Consider the following 27816-nt stretch of genomic DNA (forward strand, 5'->3'; position numbering starts at 1 on the left):
CGGCTGATTATTCGAATGTAAATGGAAGCCGTGTCCCAGCAGATGTCAGACATTTGGTTACGGCCTTGTTTCCTTGTAAGAGGCATTCACATCTGTAAAGAGGCAGGGGCTGAGACAATGGAGCCTCTCCCTAGGTGGGCTTCATTGATCGAGAGAAGAGCTATGCCCAAATTATTTAGGTTCTGAGTACCACAGAGGGGAGGGCTGAGACTACATGTATGACCACACAAATAGCAGTGGAAAGGACACAATCCGATTAGAGAGCGACGCTATATGATGGCATGAGATACAATCTGATTATGCAATGATCCAAATCAGCAAAGTACAATGGTAATATTTTACCTTTACTTTACTTTTTACTATTGGATGAATAACCCAAAGACTGTAAAAGAATAATTATTTTACACACCTCAACACTGAGCATAAAGAATAAAAGTTGTGGAATTATGGAAATCATGGGATGGAGACATGTTACTGATCTGCAAATGATGAAGAAATGGAAACTAAATGTTCAAAACATCTCGATATATTTGGTATGGAGTATGATGCCACGTACCGAAATCCCAGCACTTACAGCCTCGGCTGCTATCAGTGAGGATATTAATGGTTGCCTGAGGAATATTCTGCTGCGCTGAATGCACTTGGGAAAATTATTAAGATCCGCTGCTGGCAGCTCCCTTTGCGATTGCTGACAAGTAATGTCCCAGATATGTTCGATCGGAGACAAGTCCGGAGATGCTGCAGGCCATGGTACCACATTTCGGCCACGCAGGCTGCTCAAGCTAGCACGAGCAACATGCGGCCTGGCGTTGTGATGTTGGAAAATAGCTCAATGGACACTTTGACAAAATGGTCATAACACTGGTGCCAAGACCAAATCAATCTAAGGGCACAGTCATACAGTAGTATAAATCGCACAGAGATCGAAATGCAGTGCACAGACTGGCTGGCGGTTCTCCCGACACCAAGTGTGACAAATTCATGTATTTCTATATAGCTGTCATGTTCAAGCCAGATGAGCCTCCAGCCAGTCTGAGCACTGTTTTCCAATCTTGGTCCAATTTATACCCCAGTCTGATTAATGCCGAGCTGTTTAGTACACGTGGAATAAAAACTAGAGGGGACCAGCTACTGTACATTATAGCACCCCACACCATAATCCCAGGAGTAGTCTCATGTTCCCCCCTGTGAAGGTCTCTTTATGGTGATGCCCACATAGTCTCCCTCCAGACCACTATACTGCTATCATTGCGCCCAAGACAAAAGCAGGAGTCATAGGAGTCAGGAGTCAGGAGGACAGACTTCCTCTGCAGCCTCCGTTGCTGAAATACTGCACAAAGATGATACGGAGGTCTTTTTTTTAGAAAAATACAAAAACTTTTATTATTAAAATATAGTGTCTAGGGATACGGAAAGGTAAATACACATAGTTGATCACACATATGGAAATGTAATAAGAATTAGCCACGCGGGGACCTGGTACCATAAGATAGGGATATCAATAATTATTATAAGTTGTAACAGATATTCCTCCCTTCTAAAAAAAACCTCCCAATAGCGGCAAATCCTAATGCCAATATACCCACAATCATTACTACTCAGCTAGGTGTCGCTATATCACAATTAAAGTGACGCCTCACTAATAGTGAGTAGCTCAATGCATACACAATCCGCGAGTAGTAGAGCAATCCAACATTTGTATCCTAACTTAGAAAAGTAAACGGCATTAGCAAGGGTTCACAATATTTACCAGCGGTTATGGGGTTATAGATTATGGTCCAGCGCCCAGCGCGTCCGTCCCGACTCGCGTTTCGGACCTTCCTTCTTCGGGGGGCCTGATTGCTGTATTGCTCTGCACATGACAGCTTTTGTGAGCGGCGGCGTGGTCAATGGACCTATAGCTGGATGTCCAATGTTGTGTAAACGCATTATTATGATTTATGTAGCAGAGGTTGTGGAAGACTAGGAACAGGTAGCAGAGGTCATGGGAGACAAGGAACAGGTAGCAGAGGTCCTGAAATACCAGGAACAGGTAGCAGACATCCTGGAAGCTGCAGGCGGACATGTAGCAGAGGTCGTGGAAGACTAGAAACAGATAGCAGATGTCCTGTAAGACCAGGAAGAGGTTGCAGACAGAACACCGGAGTAACTAGAAAGTCCTAATACCAAGACACTGATGTGTGTCTTGGTAGGCCTGATATAAGCATTGGTTCATGCCGTGGGGCACAAAAGAGTTCAGTGAAGGGTCTATCTATCTATCTATCTATCTATCTATCTATCTATCTATCTATCTATCTATCTATCTATCCCATAACTATCTATCTATTAATCTATCTATCCCATATCTATATCTATCTATCTATCTATCTATTTATCTATCCCATATCTATCTATCTATCCCATATCTATCTATCTATCTATCTATCTATCTATCTATCTATCTATCTATCTATCTATCTATCTATCCCATATCTATCTATTTATCTATCTATCCCATATCTATCTCTCTCTCTATCTATCTATCTATCTATCCCATATCTATCTATTATCTATCCCATATCTATCTTTTATATAGCTATCTATTATCTATCTCTTATCTATCTATCTATCGATCTATCTATCTCATATCTATTTATCTATCTAGATCATATTTATCTATTATTTGTAGCCCATGTCAATACCAAGTGAGCAATATGTATTATTTTCTATGCTTTCTGTGATTGTGCATGGAACTACAGGAACAGGAAGAAAATTCTTCCAAGCAGTGGGACACCCAATCCCAAAATTACAAACATCAGATCCCTATTCAGAGCTCCTATGTCGTCAAGCCCCCAGGCATCAGTATATTGTATACAATCCAGTGGATCACTTTTGGGATCAGTTCATGAAATAGTTACAACACATGAACTTACTTAAACCCACAACTGGAACTCCTCCGTGTGACCGCGGATCGCCTGCACGTCAGTGCCATGTGCAACATCTGGCCAGCACTGTTCATTAGAGAGCTCACTGTATTACGCTCCAGGACTAACCACATTGGCCGCTGACCACTTTTTCCGCTGCCCCCGAGTCTGGAGAGATAAGCTAAAAATGGATTAACACCATTTGATGTCAATCTAATATAATGTTCACCTTAAACTGAAGAAACCATTCCATCAAGCGTCCAGCTTGGATCTGAAATATTAAACCTTGCATATGGTTAGGAATTCCGCACATAAAATATCCAGCTACTTTCCCCATTTGCCCGATGTCTCTGCAGTGCCCTGAGGTCGCTCTCAGATGGAAATTAAATCACGTATATTGAGCCTCTTGTCCTTATTAAAATCTTGCTCTGATAAAAGAGCGGCGCTCTCTGGAGATCAGATGGCATATAAGGCAATCCAAGAGGAGAACAACAGGGGGTAAGGAGGACAGCACACTGCTGCCTGAAGAATTGTGGATTTTCTTTAATTTCTCCCATTTATACATCACATTTTCTACTGTATTAATTGCTTTATTGCATTAAAAATATTTCATAAAAAGCTTTTGAAAAATGTATTGGACAACTAAAAAAATTGTATTGAATAACAAAAGGGAATCTGTTACCAAGTTTTGCTACCCCATCTGAGCGCAGCATGATGTAAGGGCAGAGACCCTGATTGCAGCCATGTGTCACTTACTGATCAGCTCAGTAACATAGCTACTGGGGAGGGGGTGCTCTGAGGGAGCACACTCGGAACCACCCTACTGTAACTGTATCGGCATGCACAGCGGGCCCATACGGTTAAACACTGCTGCAGAACAGGGAGAATCAATCTCACTGCTCTGCCAGCCGGCCGCTATGGGGTCCCTGAACAGGTGGGGGGCCCAGTGAAAGCAATGGGCCCCCTGCCCATCATCACAGGGAATTATTATTATTATTATTTATTTATATAGCACCATTGATTCCATGGTGCTGTACATGAGAAGGGGTTACATATAAATTACAGATATCACTTACTGTAAGCAAACTATCAATTACAGATTGATACAGAGGAGAGGACCCTGCCCTTGCCGGCTTACATTCTACAGGATGGTGGGGAAGGAGACAATAGGTTGAGGGTTGTAGGCGCTCCGGTGTTGGTGAGGTGGTAGCTTCGGTAGTGGTGAGGAGGCAACAGGGTCAGTGCAGGCTGTAGGCTTTCCTGAAGAGGTGGGTTTTCAGGTTCCCTCTGAAGGATTCGAATGTGGTTGATAGTCGAATGTGTTGGGGCAATGAATTCCAGAGGATGGGGGATATTCTGGAGAAGTCTTGGAGGCGGTTAGGTGAGGAGCCAATAAGTGTGGAGGAGAAAAGGAGATCTTGGGAGGACCGGAGTTTACGTGAGGGAAGATATCGGGAGATTAGTTCAGAGATATATGGAGGAGACATGTTATGGATGGCTTTGTAGGTCATTATTAGTGATTTGAACTGGATACGCTGAGAGAATGGGAGCCAGTGAAGAGATTTTCAGAGGGGGGAAGCGGAGGAGTAGCGAGGAGAGAGATTAATTACTCGGGCAGCACAGTTAAGGATGGACTGGAGAGGTGCAAGGGTGTTAGCAGGGAGGCCACAGAAAAGGATGTTGCAGTAGTCAAGGTGGGAGATGATGAGGGCATGCACAAGTATTTTAGTAGATTTATCGGTTGAGGAAAGGACGGATTCTGGAGATATTTTTGAGCTGGAGGCGACAGGAGGTAAAAAGAGCTTGGATGTGCGGTTTGAAGGACAGGGCAGAGTCAAGGGTTACTCCGAGGCAGTGGACTTCCGGCATGGGGGAAAGCGTGATGTCATTAATTGCGATAGGACAGGTATGGAAGATGTATGAGATGGAGGAAAGATGATGAGTTCAGATTTGTCCACATTGAGTTTGAGGAAGCGAGAGGAAAAGAAGGAGGATATGGCTTGACACTCCGGGATTCTGGACAGCGGAGAGATGCCGTCTGGGCCAGAAAGGTAGATCTGAGTGTCCTCAGCATAAAGGTGGTACTGGAATCCATAGGAGTTTATGAGTTGTCCCAGGCCAAGTGAATAGATTGAGAAGAGTAGGGTTCCTAGAACAGAGCCTTGGGGGACTCCAACAGAGAGAGGGTGGGATGAGGAGGTAGTGTGGGAGTGGGAGACGCTGAATGTGTGGTTGGAAAGGCATGAGGAGATCCAGGATAGGGCAAGGTCTTTGATGCCAAAGGAGGAGAGGATCTGTAGTAGGAGGCAGTGGTCAACTGTGTCGAAAGCAGAGGACAGGTCTAGAAGGAGGAGTACAGAGTATTGGTCGTTAGCTTTGGCTGTAAGTAGGTCATTAGTGATTTTGGTCAGGGCTGTCTCAGTTGAGTGATGGGGGTGGAAACCAGATTGTAGATTGTCAAAGAGCAAGTTAGATGAGAGGTGGGAGGAAAGTTCAGCATGGACGTGCTGCTCAAGGATTTTGGAAGCGAATGGAAGCAGTGATATTGGGCAATAGCTGGACATAGCTGTTGGGTCAAGGGTTGGCTTTTTAAGGATAGGCGTGATTGTGGCATGTTTGAAAGCAGAAGGGAAGGTGCCAGAAGTTAGTGATAGGTTGAAGAGGTGGGTTAGGGATGGGATAAGTGTGGTGGTGAGATTGGGGAGGAGGTGGGATGCGATGGGGTCAAGCGCACAGGTGGTGAGGTGCAATTTGGAGAGGAGACAATTAAGCCCCCCTTCTGTGATCTTGGAGAGGGAGGTTATGGGGTTTGGGCATTGGTCTGGTATACAAAGGGGTTGTGGTTGAACAATGAAGACTTGCCTTGTTTGGTCGATCTTATTTTTAAAGTTTGTGGCAAAGTCCTCAGCTGAGATGAGGGAGGATGGGTGGGGCAGTGGGGGGCGGAGGAGAGAGTTAAAAGTTTTGAATAACTGTTTGGGGTTGTAGGATAGGGAAGATAGGAGGGTTGTGAAGTAGGCCTGTTTAGCAGAGATGAGAGCAGATTTAAAAGCGAGTGTTGCCTGTTTGAATGCAGTGAAGTCGTCTTGCGAATGTGTTTTCTTCCAATGCCGCTCTGCAACCCTGGACACTTGCCGGAGCTTTTTAGTGGTGTTCTAGTGCCAGGGTTGTCTATTGATACGTCGCACTCTGCCATGAACGAAAGGGGAGACTGTGTCAATAGCTGATGCGAGAGTGGCATTGTAGAAAGCAGTAGCACTGTCCGTGTCATGGAGTGAGGATATGGATGCCAGTGGTAGGATAGAGTCAGAGAGCGTGTGGGAGTCTAGGTGTGCAAGGTTTCTGTGGGGGTGCGCATGTTGCTGGACATGGGTGACCGGTGAGGAGGACAGGGATGAGAAAGTGAGCAAATGGTGGTCAGATAGAGGGAGAGGGGAGGTGGTGAAGTTAGATAGAGAGCAGAGACGGATGAAGACCAGGTCTAGTGTATGTCCGTCTGTGTGGGTGGCTGAGTAGGACCACTGAGTAAGTCCAAAAGATGAAGTAAGGGACAGAGATTTGGAGGCTGTTGACTGAGGGGTATCAGTGGGGAGGTTGAAGCCATGATGATGATGGGAATGTCAATAGAGAGAAAGTGAAGAAGCCAGGTGGAGAATTGGTCAATAAAGGCAGTGGCCGAGCCCGGAGGTCGGTATATGACGGCCACTTGGAGGTTGGAGGGAGAGTAGATGCGGACACAGAGGACTTCAAAAGAGGGGGGGATAAGGGAGTGTAGAGGTGGGATTGGGTTAAAGGTCCAGTTAGAGCAAAGGAGAAGACCCACTCCTCCACCATATCTGTTGTCGGGACGAGGGGTGTGGGTGAAGTGGAGGCTGCCGTAACACAGCGCAGCATGGGAGGCGGTGTCAGAAGGTGTTAGCCATGTTTCTGTGAGGCCAAGGAAGGCAAGCTTGTGAGAGAGAAAAAGGTCATGAATCACATGAAGCTTATTGCAGATTGAGCAGGAATTCCAGAGTGCTCCAGAGAGGGAGCAGGGGGGTGGGCATCAGGGGCACGGGTTTTATGTTGGAAAGATTGCGGTAGTTCATATTAGATAGGGAGCGATAGGAGGGGGTAGTCATGGTAGGTATGAGCTGTGGGGGTACAGGGTTGGGAGATATGTCGCCAGCATTGAGGAGAAGCAGAGAAAGGGAGAGCAGGTGGGAGAAAGAGAGTGGGCGGCTTATTTTATGTTTTATTAGGACAGATTTGAGGTTGAGGAGCAGGTCAGCAGATGAGCACAGGTGGGGAGGTAAGAGTGCAGTGGAGTTGATTATTTGGTTAGAGGGTGCTGGGGTTTGTGGATAGCGAAGGAGAGAGAGGATTAGTGGAGCAAACACTAAGGGCATATATAAACATGATGGAGTGAGATGGGTTAATAGAAAAGCTAGATTCAAGTAATTAGAAGTGTTATACCTGCCGCTCCTGACGCTGCGGCCGCTTCCTCCATCGGCTCCTCCCGCCGCGGTCCTGCTCCCCGCCCTGGGCATCGCGCCGCTACTCCGGGCTCTCTTGCTGCTGCTGGGGGCCTTCTGCATGGCGTCCGTGCTTCCTCCTTCCTCCGGCCGGCGCCTGCACCGCACATGCGCCTAAGGTCGCGGGCGCGCGCTCTTCCTCATACTTAACCCCTTCCGCGTCCTTGCCTGTTCAACCTCCACCAATCAGGTGATTCCTTTACCTTTATCTGGCGTCCTCTCCATAATGGCGGCGCCTGATTACTGTTGTGCTTTTGTGCTCGGTGTTAGGTCTTGTTCCCTTCCTGCCTGCTCTCGCCTTACTTCTGTGAATTGTCTTTTTTGGCTATTCCCTGTTTGCTCCTCCGTGTCCCTTTGGTTTCCCTCCGTGTCCCTTTGTTTCAGTCCAGTCTCTTTCGTTCCGTACCTCGTCTCCCTACCTCTCTCTTTTCAGCCTTGATTTATTACCCTCTCCTCCGTCCCTTTCTGAGCCGTCCCTCTTGTACCAGCTGTTGCGGTGCTGACCCCCTTGGGCCTGTTCCCCACTATCCCTGTATAGGGGTAGCTCCTCCCCGGGGTCGCTCGTCCTTGGGCCCGTCTGCACCGTGACCTTGAGGGTCCACTCTCTCTCCGTTCGGCTAGAACGTCACAGTGTAATCAGGCCATGGACCCCGCTGGTACTTCTGCAGCTACACAGAAGGAGTTGTTATTCTTACGGGAGAACCAGACCCGGATCATGTCTGTCATGAAATCCATGGATTCTCGATTAACTGCCCTTCAGACTTCCGATCCTGCTAACGCTCCTTTGCTGGCGGGACTCCAGCAGGAGCTCGCACAGCAGCGTGATACACAGTCCCATATTCTAACCTATATGGCATCCGTAGACGACCGTTTACATTCTCTGCAGTCTTCGGCCGCTGCTTCAGTCTCACATAGAGATCCGGTATCTCTTCCTCCTCCTCGTTTGGGGAAACCCCCTAGATATAGCGGAGATCCTAAATTGTGTCGGGGTTTTTTGAACCAGTGCCGCCTTCACTTCGAACTTCTGCCCCAGCAGTACCCTTCCGATCGCGCTAAGGTGGCCTTTATTGTGTCTCATCTTGAGGGGGAGGCCTTATCCTGGGTAAACCCTTTGTGGGAGCGGGACGACCCGGTAGTTGCCAGTATTCAGATTTTTTTGGACACCTTCCGTAGAGTCTTTGACGAGCCCGGACGGCTGGCCTCTACTACCGAGTCCCTCTTTAGCCTCCAACAGGGGAACCTTACTGTTGGTCAGTACGCCATCCGTTTTCGGACACTATCCTCTGAGCTCGGGTGGAATAATGAGGCTTTGGTAGGGGCTTTTTGGAGAGGGCTTTCGTCCAAGATTAAGGATGAGCTCGCTGGCCGCGATACTCCTACCACCTTGGAGGATCTCATATCCCTGGCCACGCGTATAGACTTACGCTTCCAGGAGCGTTCTCGGGAATTGGTCAGGGAGAGAAGGCCCGTCAGGTCAAACTGGGCACCTGGTCCTTCTCCTAGCAAGTCCTCCGTTTCTTCCATACCTGAACCTATGCAGGTAGACAGAGTTAAGTTATCTGAGCAGCGACGTAAAGAGAGGTTAGCACAGGGTTTGTGCCTCTACTGCGGAGGGGTTAATCATTTTTTGCGCTCCTGTCCAGAGAGACCGGGAAACTCCTCCACCTAGGCCAGGTAAGGGAGGCTTCCCTAGGTGACTCAAATTCCTCTCTACCCTTAACTATTTCAGCTTTGATTTCTTTAGGTCTTGAGCGTAGATCTGTGGAGGCGTATGTGGACTCGGGTGCGGCTGGTAACTTCATTCGTGAAGAGGAGGTGTGCAAGCTTCAGATACCAGTAGTTACCTTGAAGACTCCGCGTGTTATTTCTGCTGTAGACGGCAAACTCTTACCAGATCCTATCACCATGGTTACTCTCGAGTTGGAGATGCAGATTGGAGCCCTACACCGGGAGAAGATTGCCTTCTACGTATTGCCCAATCTGTCTCATGCCCTGCTTTTGGGTCTGCCCTGGCTCAGATCGCACGAGCCAGTTCTTGATTGGCGCTCTGGAGAGGTACTCCGCTGGGGTCATGGTTGTCATGAACATTGTCTACAGCCCGTCTTTCCTCCAGGTTCTTTTCAAGCGATCGCCAAACCTTCCAGCCTTCCTGCGGCCTATCACTCATTTGCCGATGTCTTTGATAAGAAGGAAGCAGAGTCCCTTCCACCGCATCGAATTTATGACTGTCCCATCGAGCTAATTCCCGGAGTATCCCTTCCCAAGGGTAGAACATATCCTTTGTCTCCGGCGGAGACTTTAGCGATGTCTGAGTACATCAAAGAGAATTTGGCTAAGGGATTCATCCGGAAGTCCTCATCCCCGGCTGGAGCTGGGTTTTTCTTCGTTCGGAAGAAGGATGGGACCCTTCGTCCTTGTATTGACTACCGAGGTCTGAATGCCATCACGGTCAAGAATCGATATCCTCTCCCGCTCATCCCTGAACTCTTCGACCGACTGAGAGGAGCCCGAATCTTTTCCAAACTTGATCTGAGAGGGGCCTATAATTTGGTTCGTATCCGCGCGGGAGACGAGTGGAAGACCGCCTTTAACACTCGCGATGGTCATTACGAATACCTTGTCATGCCCTTTGGTCTCTGTAACGCTCCAGCAGTCTTCCAGGAGTTCGTAAACGAAATCTTCCGTGACCTATTGTATTCCTGCGTGGTGGTATACCTTGACGACATCCTTATTTTTTCACCCGACCTGTCCTCCCACAGGAGAAGCGTCCGTTTGGTCTTGCAACGACTCCGGGAGAATCGTCTTTACGCCAAGATCGAGAAGTGTTTGTTTGAACAGACTTCCTTGCCCTTCTTGGGATATATTATTTCTGACGTGGGGTTGAAGATGGATCCCGAGAAGTTGTCTGCAGTACTCAAGTGGCCCCGTCCCGTTGGAGTTAAGCCCATTCAACGTTTTTTGGGCTTCGCAAACTATTACAGACAATTCGTGCCGCATTTCTCCTCCGTGACCAAGCCTCTAGTCGCCCTAACCCGGAAAGGAGCGAAGCTTCATGTTTGGCCTCCAGAGGCGGAAGACGCCTTTCTTGCCTTGAAACAGGCCTTTGCTTCGGCTCCAGTTCTTCATCGACCTGTGGCCAGCAGACCCTTCTCCCTTGAGGTGGATGCCTCCTCTACTGGAGCTGGAGCGGTACTCTCCCAGAAAACCCCTTCCGGACGTCTGGTTCCTTGTGGATTCTTTTCTAAGTCTTTTTCTCCCGCTGAATGCAATTACTCAGTTGGGGACCGGGAGTTGCTGGCTCTTAAGTTGGCTCTACAGGAGTGGCGTCATCTCTTGGAGGGGGCCATTCATCCCTTTACGGTTTTCACTGACCACAAGAACTTGGCCTACATCCAGTCCGCTCAGAGACTCAACTCCAGGCAGGCCAGATGGTCTTTGTTCTTTTCTCGTTTTGATTTTAAACTTCATTTTCGGCCCGGAGCTAAGAATACTAAAGCAGACGCCCTTTCCCGGTCTTTGCAATCTCCTGAGATGGAAGAGGATCCTTCACATATCATTGATCCCGCCAGACTTGTGGTGGCCCCTTCGAATCTCCTCTCGGTGCCACCAGGCAAGACCTTCGTCCCGTGTGACAAACGAACTGAGGTTTTGCGTTGGGGGCATTCTTCCAAGATTGCCGGACATGTCGGTACCAAGAAGACCCTTACTCTTCTTTCCCGGTACTACTGGTGGCCATCTCTTCGACAAGACACTTCAGATTTTGTAGCCTCTTGCATGACTTGTGCCAGGAACAAGGTACCAAGAGAGTTGCCTTCAGGTCTCTTGCACCCTTTACCCATACCCGAGGCTCCTTGGCAGCAAATCGCCATGGATTTCATTACGGATCTGCCTCGTTCCTCTGGATGCACGACCATCTTGGTGGTGGCAGACCGGTTCTCCAAGATGGCCCACTTCGTTCCCTTGCCCGGATTACCCTCAGCTCCGGAATTGGCAAGAATCTTCATTCATCAGATTTTCAGATTACATGGCCTTCCTCAACGAATCGTGTCCGATCGAGGAGTCCAGTTTACTTCCAGATTCTGGAGAGCTCTCTGTAAGCTCTTGGGCATTTCTTTGGATTTTTCTTCCGCATACCATCCTCAGACCAATGGGCAAGTAGAACGGATAAATCAAGTTTTGACCTCCTACCTACGTAACTTTACCAACGCCCACCACGATGATTGGGTGACCCTTCTTCCTTGGGCTGAGTTTGCCCATAACAATCATGTCAGCGAGGCCACTTCCAAATCTCCGTTCTTTGTGGTTTCTGGTCTGAATCCGGGAGTACCTCTTCCAATGTCTTCTCCTTCTGGTGTTCCTGCTGCAGATGCCCTTTCTTCTGAATTTTCCCAAGTTTGGAGGGAGACCAAGGAGTCCCTCGTACGAGCTGCAGCTCTGATGAAGAGACATGCGGACAAGAGAAGGAAGGATCTTCCGCCATATCATCCCGGTGACAAGGTCTGGCTATCAACCAAGCATATTCGCTTGAAGATTCCCTCTTACAAGTTGGGCCCTCGATACATCGGTCCCTTCGAGGTCTTGGGTCGAATTAACAACGTGGCTTATAGATTGAGGTTGCCGGCTTCGCTCCGAGTCCCTAACGTCTTCCATGTCTCGCTTTTGAAACCTCTTGTCCTTAATCGATTTTGCCCAGCGCCACTGGACTCCCCTCAACCTTTTGGCATCAATAATGACTATGAAGTAAGGGATATTCTGGCTATGAAGAGGGTTAGAGGAAGAGTCTTCTATCTCATTGATTGGAAGGGATTTGGTCCTGAGGAGAGATCTTGGGAACCTAGAGAGAACATTAATGCTCCTCGAATTCTAAAGAGATTCTTGACTAGCCTTGGTAGAGGGGGTCTTAGAAGGGGGGGTACTGTTATACCTGCCGCTCCTGACGCTGCGGCCGCTTCCTCCATCGGCTCCTCCCGCCGCGGTCCTGCTCCCCGCCCTGGGCATCGCGCCGCTACTCCGGGCTCTCTTGCTGCTGCTGGGGGCCTTCTGCATGGCGTCCGTGCTTCCTCCTTCCTCCGGCCGGCGCCTGCACCGCACATGCGCCTAAGGTCGCGGGCGCGCGCTCTTCCTCATACTTAACCCCTTCCGCGTCCTTGCCTGTTCAACCTCCACCAATCAGGTGATTCCTTTACCTTTATCTGGCGTCCTCTCCATAATGGCGGCGCCTGATTACTGTTGTGCTTTTGTGCTCGGTGTTAGGTCTTGTTCCCTTCCTGCCTGCTCTCGCCTTACTTCTGTGAATTGTCTTTTTTGGCTATTCCCTGTTTGCTCCTCCGTGTCCCTTTGGTTTCCCTCCGTGTCCCTTTGTTTCAGTCCAGTCTCTTTCGTTCCGTACCTCGTCTCCCTACCTCTCTCTTTTCAGCCTTGATTTATTACCCTCTCCTCCGTCCCTTTCTGAGCCGTCCCTCTTGTACCAGCTGTTGCGGTGCTGACCCCCTTGGGCCTGTTCCCCACTATCCCTGTATAGGGGTAGCTCCTCCCCGGGGTCGCTCGTCCTTGGGCCCGTCTGCACCGTGACCTTGAGGGTCCACTCTCTCTCCGTTCGGCTAGAACGTCACAAGAAGTGCTTATTCAGCAGACATACCCAGAAGAGACAGATACATAGAGTGGGGTCCTGACTCCTGCCGTGACTAACTGCCGTTGAAATAACTGCGGGGTCTCTATGCTTAGCTGCTTGATGCTTTGCTGCAGGGATGCGCGTGCCTGACCCCACAAGCGTGCATCCATTAAGATGCTACTAAATACTAGATACCGATACAGTTGACCGCTTTGATGAGAGTGGGGGCGTTACACTCCGTCTCCCACCATCCCCCTCTGAGTGTCAGACGTCTCTGACGCAGACACTAACAGCGGGAACAATAACGCCATTACCTGGTGCCCACTGTCTGGAGGCGTGCTGGTGCTCGGAGCAGCGGAGGAATGAGGAACCGAGGTGAGTATTATATTTATTGTTTTTTTATGGGGTGCATTATACTATAGAGTCTGCCTATGGGGAGTGCATTATACAATAGAGTCTGCCTATGGGGAGTGCATTATACTTTATAGAGTCTGCCTATGGGGGTGCATTATACTATAGACTCGGCCTATGGGTGCTGCATTATACTATAGAGTCTGCCTATGGGGAGTCCAGTATACTATAGAATCTGCCTATGGTGGTGAATTACACAATATAAAGTCTGCGTATGGGGGGTGCATTATACAATATAGAGTCTGCCTATGGAAGTGCATTATACACTATAGAGTCTGCCTATAGAAGTGCATTATACAATATAGAGTCTGTCTGCTTATGGGGAGTGCATTATATTACATAGTCTGCTTCTGTGGAGTGCATTATACCATATAGAGTCTGTCTATGGGGATGCATTACATTATATAGAGTCTGACTATGGAGGTACATTATACAATATAGAGTCTGCCTATGAGGGTGTATATACCATATAGTCTCCCTATGGGGGGTGCATTACACTATATAGAGTCTGTCTATGGGGAATGCATTTTACTATATAGAGTCTGCCTTTGGGGGTGCATTATACCATATAGTGTCTGCCTATGGGGGTGCATTATACAATATAGAGTATGCCTATGGGGGTGCATTATACTAAATAGAGTATGCCTATGGGGAATGTATTATACCATAGAGTCTGCCTATGGGGAGTGCATTATAATACAGAGTCTATATGCATACAAACAAACCCAGGTGCATGATAGATGCTATTAGATGGGGGTACTAAGTAGTAACCCGACATATGCAGAACGATTCAAACTCCATAAGTAATATAGAATTCAGGAGAAAAGCATAGGAGTAACTCGAATCACAATATATAAAAAGAGTATAAATTTTATTTAAACAAATTTTTTTTAAAAACACATACATGATATGATAAGATTCAGGATATACAGTATACAGTACTGTGCACACAGCAAGCCAGAGAAAAGGTAACAAAACTCTTATTGCTGTAATAGTTATATATTAATATAGTTATAAATGTGACTCTGGCTCGTATTAAACCTTTTGTGGTCATGGTATCAAGTATTACAATCCATCTGGATTCTTTTTGGGCCAGTATCTTTTTATAGTTTCCGCCACGAATCCCAAGATGGATAGCCTCAATCCCTCTCACTTTGAATGTAGTTGGATCACAATTGTGGTGAACCTTAAAGTGACGAGGGATAGATTTAAGTTCTGCAAAATCGGCCACTGTCTTGGCCGTGCAAGTGTCCCGCACATGCTCACGTACTCTAACACGTAGCTCTCTTGAAGTGAGGCCAACGTATATCATGGAGCACCCACATGTAGAGTAGTATATTACGTTGGTGCTACTACATGATATGCGTTGTCGTATTTGAAATGATTGAAAAGTAGAGCAGTGACCAGCAGTGTTTTTTCGTCCACAAGGATGCCATCAACCCGTGCCAGGACGTCCGTCGTGTCGCAGATAAATGATGGTAAAAGTTCTACAAGTGGTTTAAGGTAGAAGTCTGTGAATTTGCAGATTGGGTCACAAAGACCCTCAATTCCCGACACGATAGGACGCCCCGGGGGGTTGAGGGCATCCTTGTGAACTTTTGGAAGAAGATAGAAGGTAGGTGTTTTAGGAGATCTCACCATTAGACCCTCAAACACTTCCTTTGTAATTATATTCTTATCTAATGCGGAAACCAAGATATGCTGAAGTTCGAGAGAAAAGGAGGTAGTAGGGTTATATGATAATCTACCATATGTCTGGGAATCCCTTAACCCCTTCCCGACCTTTGACGCCACGTAGGCGTTATGAAAGTCGGTGCCAATCCGACCTGTGACGCCTATGTGGCGTCATGGAATGATCGCGTCCCTGCAGATCGGGTGAAAGGGTTAACTCCAATTTCACCCGATCTGCAGGGACAGGGGGAGTGGTACTTCAGCCCAGGGGGGGGTGGCTTCACCCTCACGTGGCTACGATCGCTCTGATTGGCTGTTGAAAGTGAAACAGCCAATCAGAGCGATTTGTAATATTTCACCTAAAAAACTGGTGAAATATTACAATCCAGCCATGGCCGATGCTGCAATATCATCGGCCATGGCTGGAAACACTTATGTGACCCCCCCACCCCACCGATCGCCCCCCCAAGCCACCGATCTGTGCTCCGCTCCCCTCCATCTTGTGCTCCGCTCCCACGTCCTCCTGTCCGCTCCCCCCGTGCACCTATGCCACCCCCCCGTCCTCCGACGCCCCCCCTGTGCCCCGATCTCCCCCCCCCTTATACTTACCGAGGCTCCCGGTGTGCATCCATCTTCTCCATGGGCGCCGCCATCTTCCAAAATGGCGGGCGCATGCGCAGTGCGCCCGCCGAATCTGCCGGCCGGCAGATTCGTTACAAGTACATTTTGATCGCTGTGATAGGTTCTATCACAGCGATCAAAATAAAAAAATAAAAAATAACCCCCCCTTTATCACCCCCATAGGTAGGGACAATAATAAAATAAAGAAAATATTTTTTTTTCTTTTTCCACTAGGGTTAGGGTTAGAACTAGGGTTAGAACTAGGGGTAGGGTTAGGGTTAGGGGTAGGGTTAGGGGTAGGGTTAGGGGTAGGGTTAGGGTTATGGCATGTGCACACAGTGCGGATTTGGCTGCGGATCTGCGGCGGATCCGCAGCGGATTGGCCGCGGATCCGCAGCGGATTAGCCGCGGATCTGCAGCGGATTGGCCGCTGCGAATTCGTAGCAGTTTTCCATCAGGTTTACAGTACCATGTACACCTATGGAAAACCAAATCCGCTGTGCCCATGGTGCGGAAAATTCCGTGCAGAAATGCTGCGTTGTATTTTCCGCAGCATGTCAATTCTTTGTGCGGATTCCGCAGCGTTTTACACCTGTTCCTCAATAGGAATCCGCAGGTAAAATCCGCACAAAAAAACACTGGAAATCCGCTGTAAATCCGCAGGTAAAACGCAGTGCCTTTTACCTGCAGATTTTTAAAAAATCGTGCGGAAAAGTCTCACACGAATCCGCAACGTGGGCACATAGCCTTAGGGTTAGGGTTGGAATTAGAGTTAGGGTTGGAATTAGGGCTAGGGTTGGAAATAGTGTTAAGATTAGGCTTGTGGTTAGGGTTACGGATAGGGTTAGGGGTGTGTTGGGGTTACAGTTGTGGTTAGGGTTGGGATTAGGGTTAGGGTTGGGATTAGGGTTAGGATTAGGGTTAGGGTTGGAATTAGGGTTACGGGTGTGATGGGGTTAGGGTTGTGGTTAGGGGTGTGTTGGGGTTAGGGTTGTGATTAGGGTTATGGCTACAGTTGGGATTAGGATTAGGGGTGTGTTGGGGTTAGTGTTGAAGTTAGAATTGAGGGGTTTCCACTGTTTAGGCACATCAGGGGTCTCCAAACGCAACATGGCGCCACCATTGATTCCAGCCAATCTTGCGTTCAAAAAGTCAAATGGTGCTCCCTCCCTTCCAAGCCCCAACGTGCGCCCAAACAGTGGTTTACCCCCACATATGGGGTACCAGCGTACTCAGGACAAACTGGGTAACAACTGTTGGGGTCCAATTTCTCCTGTTACCCTTGCAAAAATAAAAAATTACTTGCTAAAACATAATTTTTTGAGGAAAGAACAATTATTTTTTATTTTCACGGCTCTGCGTTATAAACTTCTGTGAAGCACTTGGGGGTTGAAAGTGCTCACCACACATCTAGATAAGTTCCTTGGGGGGTCTAGTTTCCAAAATGGAGTCACTTGTGGGGTGTTTCTACTGTTTAGGCACATCAGGGGCTCTGCAAATGCAACGTGATGCCCGCAGACCATTCCATCAAAGTCTGCATTTCAAATGTCACTACTTCCCTTCCGAGCCCTGACGTGCGGCCAAACAGTGGTTTACCCCCACATATGGGGTACCAGCATACTCACAACAAACTGGGCAACAAATATTGGGGTCTAATTTCTCTTGTTACCCTTGTGAAAATAAAAAATTGCTTGCTAAAACATCTTTTTTGAGGAAAGAAAAATGATTTTTTATTTTCACGACTCTGCGTTATAAACTTCTGTTAAGCACTTAGGGGTTGAACGTGCTCATCACACATCTAGATAAGTTCCTTGGGGGGTCTAGTTTCCAAAATGGGATCACTTGTGGGGTGTTTCTACTGTTTAGGCACATCAGGAGCTCTGCAAATGCAATGTGACGCCCGCAGACCATTCCATCAAAGTCTGCATTTCAAATGTCACTACTTCCCTTCCGAGCCCTGACGTGTGCCCAAACAGTGGTTTACCCCCACATATGGGGTATCAGCGTACTCACAACAAACTGGGAAACAAATATTGGGGTCCACTTTCTCCTGTTACCCTTGAGAAAATAATAAATTGCTTGCTAAAACATCTTTTTTGAGGCAAGAAAAATGATTTTTTATTTTCACGGCTCTGCGTTGTAAACTTCTGTGAAGCACTTGGGCGTTGAACGTGCTCACCACACATCTAGATAAGTTCCTTGGGGGGTCTAGTTTCCAAAATGGGGTCACTTGTGGGGGGTTTCTACTGTTTAGGCATATCAGGGGTTCTGCAAACGTAACATGATGCCCGCAGACCATTCCATCAAAGTCTGCATTCCAAAACGTCACTACTTCCCTTCCGAGCCCCGGCATGTGCCCAAACAGTGGTTTACCCCCACATAAAGGGTATCAGCGTACTCATGAGAAACTGGACAACAACTTTTGGGGTCAAATTTCTCCTGTTACCCTTGCAAAAATAAAAAATTCTGGGCTAAAAAAATATGTTTGAGGAAAGGAAACACATTTATTATTTTCACGGCTCTGCGTTATAAACTTCTGTGAAGCACTTGGGGGTTCAAAGTGCTCATCACACATCTAGATAAGTTCCCTTGGGGGTCTAGTTTCCAAAATGGGGTCACTTGTGGGGAGTTCCTACTGTTTAGGCACATCAGGGGCTCTGCAAACGCAACCTGACGCCCGCAGAGCATTCCATCAAAGTCTGCATTTCAAAACGTCACTACTTCCCTTCCGAACCCCGGCATGTGCCCAAACAGTGGTTTACCCCCACATATGGGGTATCAGCGTACTCAGGAGAAACTGTACAACAACTTTTTTGGTTCAATTTTTCCTGTTACCCTTGGGAAAATAAAAAATTGTGGGCTAAAAAATCATTTTTGAGAAAAGAAAAATTATTTTTTATTTTCATGGCTCTGCGTTATAAACTTCTGTGAAGCACTTGGCGGTTCAAAGTGCTCACCACACATCTAGATTAGTTCCTTGGGAGGTCTAGTTTCCAAAATGGGGTCACTTGTGCAGGAGCTCCAATGTTTAGGCACACAGGGGCTCTTCAAACGCGACATGGTGTCCGCTAATGATTGGAGCTAATTTTCCATTCAAAAAGCCAAATGGCATGCCTTCCCTTCCGAGCCCTGCCGTGCGCCCAAACAGTGGTTTGCCCCCACATATCGGGTATCATCGTACTCAGGACAAACTGGACAACAACATTTGGGGTCCAATTTCTCCTATTACCCTTGGGAAAATAAAAAATTCTGGGCTAAAAATCATTTTTGAGGAAAGAAAAATTATTTTTTATTTTCACGGCTCTGCGTTATAAACTTCTGTGAAGCACCTGGGGGTTATAAGTGCTCTCTATGCATCTAGATAAGTTCCTTGGGGGGTCTAGTTTCCAAAATGGGGTCACTTGTAGGGGAGCTCCAATGTTTAGGCACACAGGGGCTCTCCAAACGCGACATGGTGTCCGCTAACGATTGGAGCTAATTTTCCATTCAAAAAGTCAAATGGCACGCCTCCCCTTCCGAGCCTTGCTGTGCACCCAAACAGTGGTTTACCCCCACATATGAGGTATCGGCGTACTCAGGAGAAATTGCCCAACAAATTTTCGGATCCATTTTATCCTGTTGCCCATGTGAAAATGAAAAAATTGAGGCTAAAAGAAATTTTGTGTGAAATAAAAGTACTTTTTCATTGTTACGGATCAATTTGTGAAGCACCTGAGGGTTTAAAGTGCTCACTATGCTTCTAGATAAGTTCCTTGGGGGGTCTAGTTTCCAAATTGGGGTCACTTGTGGGGGAGCTCCAATGTTTAGGCACACGGGGGCTCTCCAAACGCGACATGGTGTCCGCTAAAGAGTGGAGCCAATTTTTCATTCAAAAAGTCAAATGGCGCTCCTTCCCTTCCGAGCCCTGCAGTGCACCCAAACAGTGGTTTACCCCCACATATGAGGTATGTTATGATCCTTAGTGGCTGAGGATCACAGAACTGACTAGCTAAGTTACTGAACATAGAACGAGCTCTAGGGAGGTGGTAACTGGACTGACCGCAATACTGATCCTAAATGAACACACTAAAGGTAGCCGGTGAACGTGCCTGAATTCCTAGATGTCTCGACGCAGCCTGAGAAACTAGCTACCCCTAGAGAGAAGAAAGTAAGACCTCACTTGCCTCAGAGAAATAACCCCAAAGATATAGAAAGCCCCCAACAAATAATAACGGTGAGGTAAGGGGAAAATACAAACGTAGAAATGAAACAGATTCAGCAAATGAGGCCCGCTAATACTAGATAGCAGAAGACAGATAGGAAACTGTGCGGTCAGTAGAAAACCCTATACAAAATATCCACGCTGAGAATTCAAGAACCCCCACACCAACTAACGGTGTGAGGGGAGAAACTCAGCCCCCTAGAGCTACCAGCAAGCGAGGAAATCACATATTAGCAAGCTGGACAAGGACTGATAATAAACCAAGAAACATATTGAACACAGATGATCAAAAAATGAACAAACAGAAACTTAGCTTCTCTTGGAGAGACTGATAACGAAGTGTCATGGTTCTCAATGGCAAGAGACCGTAGTAAAGCATACAAAAGGACTAGCTCTTGGAAGATGGGAACTCGAGCTGACTGTGAGCTAAACCTACCGCACAACTAACAGTGGCCGGGTAGCGTGCCTACGTTTTATCCCTAGACGCCCAGCGCCAGCCGGAGAACTGACTGACCCTAGCAGAGGAAAATACAGACCTGGCTTACCTCTAGAGAAATTTTCCCCAAAAGGCAGACAGTAGCCCCCACATATAATGTCGGTGATTTTAGAGGAAATTGACATACGAAGTATGAAGATAGGTTTAGCAAATTGAGGTCCGCTTACTAGATAGTAGGAAGACAGAAAAGGGAACTACACAGTCAGCTGAAAACCCTTTCAAAACACCATCCTGAAATTACTTTAAGACTCTAATATCAACTCATGACACCAGAGTGGCAATTTCAGCTCACAAGAGCTTCCAGCCTCAGAAATATTCAAACACAGAGAACTGGAACAAAAATGCAAAACAAACTTAGGACTACAAGTCCAACTTAGCTGATAGTAATCTAGGAGCAGGAACATGCAACAGAAAGGCTTCTGGTAACATTGTTGGCCGGCATAGAAATGACTGAGGAGCAAGGCTAAATAGACAACTCCCACATCCTGATGGAAACAGGTGAACAGAGGCGATGAAGCACACAAGTTCAGTACCACCAGTGACCACCGGGGGAGCCCAGAAACCAAATTCACAACAACGAAGGTAGTCAGGAGAGATCAAAATAGCACTGAATACATTGACAGCAGGCAACAACTGAAAGTCCAGGAGAGCTAAATAGGAAACCAACCAGCAGATAACGAGACAGCTGATCCCAGCCACAGATCTGCAAAATGACAAAAAGAGCCACCAGAGGGAGCCCAAAGATAGCACTCACACAGTACCACTTGTGACCACAAGAGGGAGCCCAAAAACAGAGTTCACAACAGTACCCCCCCCTTGAGGAGGGGTCACCGAACCCTCATCAAAACCCCCAGGGCGATCAGGATGAGCAACATGGAAGGCATGAACCAAATCGGCCGCATGAACATCAGAGGCGACAACCCAGGAATTATCCTCCTGACCATAGCCCTTCCACTTAACCAAATACTGAAGCCTCCGTCTAGAAATACGAGAATCCAAGATCTTCTCCACCACGTACTCCAATTCGCCCTCAACCAGCACCGCAGCAGGGGGCTCAACAGAAGGAACCACAGGCACCACATACCTCCGCAACAAAGACCTATGGAACACATTATGAATGGCAAACGACGCTGGGAGGTCCAAACGAAATGACACAGGGTTAAGGATCTCCAAAACCTTATAAGGACCGATAAAGCGAGGCTTGAACTTAGTAGAGGAGACCTTCATAGGAACATACCGAGAAGACAGCCATACCAAATCCCCAACACGAAGTCAGGGACCCACACCGCGACGGCGGTTGGCAAAGCGGTGAGCCTTCTCCTGTGACAACTTCAAATTGTCCACCACATGGTTCCAAATCTGCTGCAACCTATCCACCACAGAATCCACCCCAGGACAGTCAGACGGCTCCACCTGACCCGAGGAAATACGAGGATGAAAGCCAGAATTACAAAAAAAAGGCGAAACCAAAGTAGCAGAACTAGCCCGATTATTAAGGGCAAACTCGGCCAATGGCAAAAAAGTAACCCAATCATCCTGATCAGCAGAAACAAAACATCTTAAATAAGTTTCCAAGGTCTGATAAGTTCGCTCGGTTTGGCCATTCGTCTGAGGATGGAAGGCAGACGAAAAAGATAAGTCAATGCCCATCTTAGCACAAAAGATCCGCCAAAATCTGGACACAAACTGGGATCCTCTATCAGACACAATATTTTCAGGGATGCCGTGCAAGCGAACCACATTCTGAAAAAATAGAGGAACCAAATCGGAGGAGGAAGGCAACTTAGGCAAGGGCACCAAATGGACCATTTTAGAAAAACGATCACACACCACCCAGATGACAGACATTCTCTGAGAGACTGGAAGATCCGAAATAAGATCCATGGAAATGTGCGTCCAAGGCCTCTTCGGGACAGGCAAAGGCAAAAGCAAACCGCTGGCACGAGAACAGCAAGGCTTAGCCCGAGCACAAATCCCACAGGACTGCACAAAGGAACGCACATCCCGTGACAAGGAAGGCCACCAGAAGGATCTAGCCACCAAATCTCTGGTACCAAAAATCCCAGGATGACCTGCCAACACCGAAGAATGAACCTCGGAAATAACTCTGCTGGTCCATCTATCTGGGACAAACAGTCTCTCTGGTGGACAACGGTCAGGTCTATCCGCCTGAAATTCCTGCAGCACTCGTCGCAAATCTGGGGAAATGGCAGACAAAATCACTCCCTCTCTGAGGATACCAGCCGGCTCTGAAACTCCCGGAGAGTCAGGCACAAAACTCCTAGAAAGAGCATCAGCCTTCACGTTCTTCGAACCAGGCAGGTACGAGACCACGAAATCGAAATGGGAGAAAAACAACGACCAACGAGCCTGTCTAGGATTCAGCCGCTTGGCAGACTCGAGATAAATCAGATTTTTGTGATCAGTCAAGACCACCACACGATGCTTAGCTCCCTCGAGCCAATGTCGCCACTCCTCAAATGCCCACTTCATAGCCAACAACTCCCGATTACCAACATCATAGTTCCGCTCGGCAGGCAAAAACTTTCTTCAAAAGAAAGCACAAGGCTTCATCACAGAGCAATCAGAGCTTCTCTGCGACAAAACAGCCCCTGCTCCAATCTCAGAAGCATCAACCTCGACCTGAAAAGGAAGAGAGATATCAGGCTGACATAAAACTGGAGCCGAAGAAAACCGGCGCTTCAGCTCCTTAAAGGCTTCCACGGCCACAGGAGACCAATTAGTCACATCAGAACCCTTCTTGGTCAAATCCGTCAAGGGTTTAACCACGCCAGAAAAATTAGCAATGAAGCGACGGTAAAAATTAGCAAAACCCAAGAACTTCTGAAGACTCTTAACAGATGCAGGCCGAGTCCAGTCATGAATAGCCTGGACCTTGACTGGGTCCATCTCAATAGTAGAAGGAGAAAAAATAAAACCCAAAAAGGAAACTTTCTGTACTCCGAAGAGACATTTTGAGCCCTTCACAAATAAGGCATTAGCACGCAGGACCTGAAATACCATCCTGACCTGCTTCACATGGGACTCCCAATCCTCAGAAAAGACCAAAATGTCATCCAGATACACAATCATAAATTTATCCAGAAATTCTCGGAAGATGTCATGCATGAAGGACTGAAACACAGAAGGAGCATTAGAGAGTCCAAAAGGCATCACCAAGTACTCAAAATGGCCTTCGGGCGTATTAAATGCTGTTTTCCATTCATCCCCCTGCTTAATACGCACAAGGTTATACGCACCACGAAGATCTATCTTGGTGAACCAACTGGACCCCTTAATCCGAGCAAACAGATCAGACAATAATGGCAAAGGATACTGAAATTTGACCGTGATTTTATTTAGAAGACGATAATCTATACAAGGTCTCAGAGAACCATCCTTCTTGGCCACAAAAAAGAATCCTGCACCAAGAGGGGATGAGGACGGCCGAATATGTCCCTTCTCCAAAGACTCCTTTATATAACTCCGCATAGCGGCATGTTCTGGTACAGACAAATTAAAAAGTCGTCCCTTAGGGAACTTACTACCAGGAATCAAATTTATAGCACAATCACAATCCCTATGAGGAGGTAGGGCACCGGATATGGGCTCATCAAATACATCCTGGTAGTCCGACAAAAACTCAGGGACCTCAGAAGGAGTGGAAGAAGCAATTGACACCAAAGGAGCATCGCCATGAATCCCCTGGCAACCCCAACTTGACACAGACATAGCTTTCCAATCCAGAACTGGATTATGGGCCTGCAGCGATGGCAGACCCAAAACGACAACATCATGCAAATTATGCAGCACAAGAAAGCGAATCACCTCCTGACGTACAGGAGTCATGCACATGGTCATTTGAGTCCAATACTGAGGCTTATTCTCAGCCAATGGTGTAGCATCAATTCCCCTCAGTGGAATAGGGAATCTTAAAGGCTCCAGGACCAAACCACAGCGCCTGGCAAACAACAAATCCATCAGATTCAGGGCAGCACCTGAATCCACAACAAAAGCCATAACCGAGTAGGATGACAAAGAACAAATTAAAGTAACAGACAAAATGAATTTAGGCTGTATAGTACCAACGGTGACAGGTTTAGCGATTTTTTTTAAGCGCTTAGAGCATGCTGAGATAACATGAGTAGAATCACCACAGTAAAAGCACAACCCATTTTGACGTCTATGACTTTGCCGCTCAATTCTGGTCAGAATTCTGTCACATTGCATAGACTCAGGTCTCTGTTCAGAAAACACCGCCAGATGGTGCGCAGATTTGCGCTCCCGCAAACGCCGATCAATCTGAATGGCCAAAGCCATTGAGTCATTCAGACTCAGGCGTGGGGAACCCCACCATAACATTCTTAATGGCTTCAGAAAGACCTTCACTGAAATTTGCAGCCAGGGCACACTCATTCCACTGAGTAAGCACCGACCATTTCCTAAATTTTTGACAATACACCTCTGCTTCATCCTGTCCCTGACAGAGGGCCAGCAAAGCCTTTTCTGCCTGGTTCTCAAGATTAGGTTCCTCATAAAGCAGTCCAAGCGCCAGAAAAAACGCATCCACATTCAGCAATGCAGGATCTCCTGGCACCAGGGAGAAAGCCCAATCTTGAGGGTCGCCACGTAACAAGGAGATAACAATTTTAACTTGCTGAGCGGAATCACCAGAGGAACGAGGTCTCAAGGAAAGAAATAATTTACAATTATTCTTAAAATTCAGAAACCTAGATCTATCTCCAGAAAACAACTCAGGAATAGGTATTTTTGGCTCTGACATAGGACTGTGAACAACAAAATCCTGAATGCTTTGCACCCTTGCAGCAAGATGATCCACACTAGAAGTCAGACTCTGAATATCCATGTCTGCAGCTGAACTCAAAGCCACCCAGAGATTAAGGGGATGAGAGAAGCTGGACAGACTGCAGCAAAGGGAGAAAAAAAAAATAAATTGCACTCAGGACTTCTCTTATCCCACTTCTGCGATGCATTAAACACTTTTTGGCCTGCTGTACTGTTATGATCCTTAGTGGCTGAGGATCACAGAACTGACTAGCTAAGTTACTGAACATAGAACGAGCTCTAGGGAGGTGGTAACTGGACTGACCGCAATACTGATCCTAAACGAACACACTAAAGGTAGCCGGTGAACGTGCCTGAATTCCTAGACGTCACGACGCAGCCTGAGAAACTAGCTACCCCTAGAGATAGAAAGTAAGACCTCACTTGCCTCAGAGAAATAACCCCAAAGATATAGAAAGCCCCCAATAAATAATAACGGTGAGGTAAGGGGAAAATACAAACGTAGAAATGAAACAGATTCAGCAAATGAGGCCCGCTAATACTAGATAGCAGAAGACAGATAGGAAACTGTGCGGTCAGTAGAAAACCCTATACAAAATATCCACGCTGAGAATTCAAGAACCCCCACACCAACTAACGGTGTGAGGGGAGAAACTCAGCCCCCTAGAGCTACCAGCAAGCGAGGAAATCACATATTAGCAAGCTGGACAAGGACTGATAATAAACCAAGAAACATATTGAACACAGATGATCAAAAAATGAACAAACAGAAACTTAGCTTCTCTTGGAGAGACTGATAACGAAGGTAGTCAGGAGAGATCAAAATAGCACTGAATACATTGACAGCAGGCAACAACTGAAAGTCCAGGAGAGCTAAATAGGAAACCAACCAGCAGATAAAGAGACAGCTGATCCCAGCCACAGACCTGCAGAATGACAAAAAGAGCCACCAGAGGGAGCCCAAAGATAGCACTCACACAGTATCACTTGTGACCACAAGAGGGAGCCGAAAAACAGAGTTCACAACAGAGGTATCAGCGTACTCAGGACAAATTGGACAACAACGTTCGTGGTCCAGTTTCTCCTTTTACCCTTGGGAAAATAAAAAAATTGTTGCTAAAAGATAATTTTTGTGACTAAAAAGTTAAATGTTCATTTTTTACTTCCATGTTGCTTCTGCTGCTGTGAAACACCTGAAGGGTTAATAAACTTCTTGAATGTGGTTTTGAGCACCTTGAGGGGTGCAGTTTTTAGAATGGTGTCACTTTTGGGTATTTTCAGCCATATAGAACCCTCAAACTGACTTCAAATGTGAGGTGGTCCCTAAAAAAATGGTTTTGTAAATTTTGTTGTAAAAATGAGAAATCACTGGTCAAATTTTAACCCTTATAACTTCCTAGCAAAAAAAAAATTTGTTTCCAAAATTGTGCTGATGTAAAGTAGACATGTGGGAAATGTTATTTATTAACTATTTTGTGTCACATAACTCTCTGGTTTAACAGAATAAAAATTCAAAATGTGAAAATTGCGAAATTTTCGCCAAATTTCCGTTTTTTTCACAAATAAACTCAGAAATTATCGACCTAAATTTACCACTAACATGAAGCCCAATATGTCACGAAAAAACAGTCTCAGAATCGCTAGGATCCGTTGAAGCGTTCCTGAGTTATTACCTCATAAAGGGACACTGGTCAGAATTGCAAAAAACGGCAAGGTCATTAAGGCCAAAATAGGCTGGGTCATGAAGGGGTTAATTGACGAAATGCTTCTTTTTCATATAATATGGTCGGCCATATAACAATGTTCCCTCCCTTGTCTGCCCTTTTGAAGATCACATCGGGAAGTGCTTGTAGTTCAGCAATAGCTCGGCGTTGTGCCGAAGTAAGGTTATCAAACCTACGTCTGGAGGATATTTTTTTAAAATCATCACTGACTAGCTTGATAAATATTTCTATTGCTGGACTTAGAGACAAGGGAGGGAACCTTGTCGACCTAGGACGAATCATAGGTGGAAACCTACCTCTGTCAGGAGAAGCCTGTTCGTCAAGAAGAGCCTCCAGATTATGAAGTACCTCTCTTTCAATCTCGTTCAGTGGTTCCGTTGTTTGGTTCTTATTATGTCGTTTTTTCAGTAACAGCTTACGAGAAAATAAATTAAGATCTTTTAACACTGAAAAGTAATCAAAAGAATTAGTGGGGGAAAAAGTGAGACCTTTCTCCAGTACTTGTAGCTGTATATTAGTAAGAGTATGAGTGGATAGATTTAGTACCTGGAGTCCACCCCGGGCTCCACCAGAGGCAGATTTCCCTCCGACGTCTTTGTTTTTAGTTTTAGCAGATTGTCTAGTAGTCACTCGTTTGTCAGACTGATCCGAGGAGGATTGCCCACCGGGTGTCTCCATGACTATTAAAGGTACTTGTCCATACTAACACAGTATACCCTTTGAAGAAGTGCCCAGCGTGGACACGAAACGCGCGTCGGGTTGTCACCATTCAGCGAGGGTCTTCCGTGTGCACAGCGGTAAGCTTTGCGGCCATTGCTCCAGTATTCTTCTTCTCCGCATATATAGCTAATTCTAAAG

The 27816-nt window shown here is 46.8% G+C and overlaps 1 long non-coding RNA gene across 1 annotated transcript; it reads right to left on the reverse strand.

The window, feature by feature from the left end:
- Positions 1 to 3024: 3024 nt before the first annotated feature.
- On the reverse strand, positions 3025 to 27518 carry LOC143769270 (uncharacterized). The gene is made up of 3 exons (XR_013214317.1): positions 27505 to 27518; positions 27255 to 27404; positions 3025 to 3084 (listed from the first exon to the last, which is right to left on the reverse strand). It is a non-coding gene; the product is annotated as an uncharacterized LOC143769270 (long non-coding RNA).
- Positions 27519 to 27816: the final 298 nt, after the last annotated feature.

This window comes from Ranitomeya variabilis, chromosome 4, assembly GCF_051348905.1.
Source record: "Ranitomeya variabilis isolate aRanVar5 chromosome 4, aRanVar5.hap1, whole genome shotgun sequence".
Lineage (NCBI taxonomy): Eukaryota > Metazoa > Chordata > Amphibia > Anura > Dendrobatidae > Ranitomeya > Ranitomeya variabilis.